Genomic DNA, 2,500 nt, shown 5'->3' with positions numbered 1-2,500 from the left:
TTGATTCAACTCTGAATCACAGTCTACCAGCCTACTACTGTTACAAGCCTGATTCAACTCTGAATCAGAGTTTACCAGCCCAGTCACAATCCTGATTCAACTCTGAATCAGAGTCTACCAGCCTACTGCTGTCACAAGCCTGATTTAACTCTGAATCAGAGTCTACCAGCCTACTACTGTCACAAGCCTGATTCAACTCTGAATCAGAGTCTACCAGCCTACTACTGTCACAAGCCTGATTCAACTCTGAATCAGAGTCTACCAGCCTACTACTGTCACAAGCCTGATTCAACTCTGAATCAGAGTCTACCAGCCTACTACTGTCACAAGCCTGATTCAACTCTGAATCAGAGTCTACCAGCCTACTACTGTCACAAGCCTGATTCAACTCTGAATCAGAGTCTACCAGTCTACTACTGTCACAAGCCTGATTCAACTCTGAATCAGAGTCTACCAGCCCACTACTGTCACAAGCCTGATTCATCTCTGAATCAGAGTCTACCAGCCCACTACTGTCACAAGCCTGATTCAACTCTGAATCAGAGTCTACCAGTCTACTACTGTCACAAGCCTGATTCAACTCTGAATCAGGAGTCTACCAGCCTACTACTGTTACAGCCTGATTCAACTCTGAATCAGAGTCTACCAGCCTTCTACTGTTACAAGCTTGATTCAACTCTGAATCACAGTCTACCAGCCTACTACTGTTTACAAAGCCTGATTCAACTCTGAATCAGAGTTTACCAGCCCAGTCACAATCCTGATTCAACTCTGAATCAGAGTCTACCAGCCTACTGCTGTCACAAGCCTGATTCAACTCTGAATCAGAGTCTACCAGCCTACTACTGTCACAAGCCTGATTCAACTCTGAATCAGAGTCTACCAGCCTACTACTGTCACAAGCCTGATTTCAACTCTGAATCAGAGTCTACCAGCCTACTACTGTCACAAGCCTGATGTCAACTCTGAAATCAGAGTCTACCAGCCTACTACTGTACAAAGCTGATCAACCTGAATCAAGTCTACCAGCCTACTATACTGTCACAAGCCTGATTCAACTCTGAATCAGACCCTCAGTTCTGACTCCGGTGGGGGGGTAAAATAAATGTGTTGGTGTGTGTGTTGGAGAATGTATGGCATTGTACAGTACAGGAGACCAAATCTATCATGAATATCTTTATGTCTTCAATTATCACCCCTCAAATCCTCTGTGTAGGTGTGTGTGTGTGTGTGTGTGTGTGTGTGTGTGTGTGTGTGTGTGTGTGTGTGTGTGTGTGTGTGTGTGTGTGTGTGTGTGTGTGTGTGTGTGTGTGTGTGTGTGTGTGTGTGTGTGTGTGTGTGTGCGTGTGTGCAGTATCAGTATATATCATTATACGGAGAGAAAACGGATAATGAAGTGAGTGAAAGTGTGGTTTCACCAAGACAGACAGTGTTCACACCCAGAAACACATAGAGGTGACATCCTGGAGGAAGGAGACGGGGGGCATATAGTCAGTTAGGAGGTGACATCCTGGAGGAAAGAGATGGGGGGGGGGGAACATATAGTCAGTTATGGAGGTGACCTCCTGGGGAAGAGACGGGGGGAACATATAGTCAGTTATGGAGGTGACCTCCTGGAGGAAAGAGACGGGGGGGACATATAGTCAGTTATGGAGGTGACATCCTGGAGGAGAGAGACGGGGAGGGACATATAGTCAGTTATGGAGGTGACATCCTGGAGGAAAGAGACGGGGAGGGACATATAGTCAGTTATGGAGGTGACATCCTGGAGGAAAGAGACGGGGGGGACATATAGTCAGTTATGGAGGTGACATCCTGGAGGAGAGAGACGGGGAGGGACATAGTCAGTTTATGGAGGTGACATCCTGGAGGAAAGAGACGGGGGGCATATAGTCAGTTATGGAGGTGACATCCTGGAGGAAAGAGACGGGGGCATATAGTCAGTTATGGAGGTGACATCCTGGAGGAAAGAGACGGGGGGGGGGACATTTAGTCAGTTATGGAGGTGACATCCTGGAGGAAAGAGACGGGGGGGGACATATAGTCAGTTATGGAGTGTGACATCCTGGAGGAAAGAGACGGGGGGGCATATAGTCAGTTATGGAGGTGACATCCTGGAGGAAAGAGATGGGGGAAACATATAGTCAGTTATGGAGGTGACATCCTGGAGGAAAGAGACGGGGGGGCATATAGTCAGTTATGGAGGTGACATCCTGGAGGAAAGAGACGGGGGAACATATAGTCAGTTATGGAGGTGACCTCCTGGAGGAAAGAGACGGGGGAAACATATTGTCAGATATGGAGGTGACATCCTGGAGGAAAGAGACGGGGGGACATATAGTCAGTTATGGAGGTGACCTCCTGGAGGAAAGAGACGGGGGAAACATATTGTCAGATATGGAGGTGACCTCCTGGAGGAAAGAGACGGGGGAAACATATTGTCAGATATGGAGGTGACATCCTGGAGGAAAGAGACGGGGGAAACATATTGGTTAGGAAT

Source organism: Salvelinus namaycush, unplaced genomic scaffold (assembly GCF_016432855.1).
Source record: "Salvelinus namaycush isolate Seneca unplaced genomic scaffold, SaNama_1.0 Scaffold988, whole genome shotgun sequence".
Classification (NCBI taxonomy): domain Eukaryota; kingdom Metazoa; phylum Chordata; class Actinopteri; order Salmoniformes; family Salmonidae; genus Salvelinus; species Salvelinus namaycush.
This window is presented reverse-complemented; position numbering follows the sequence as displayed.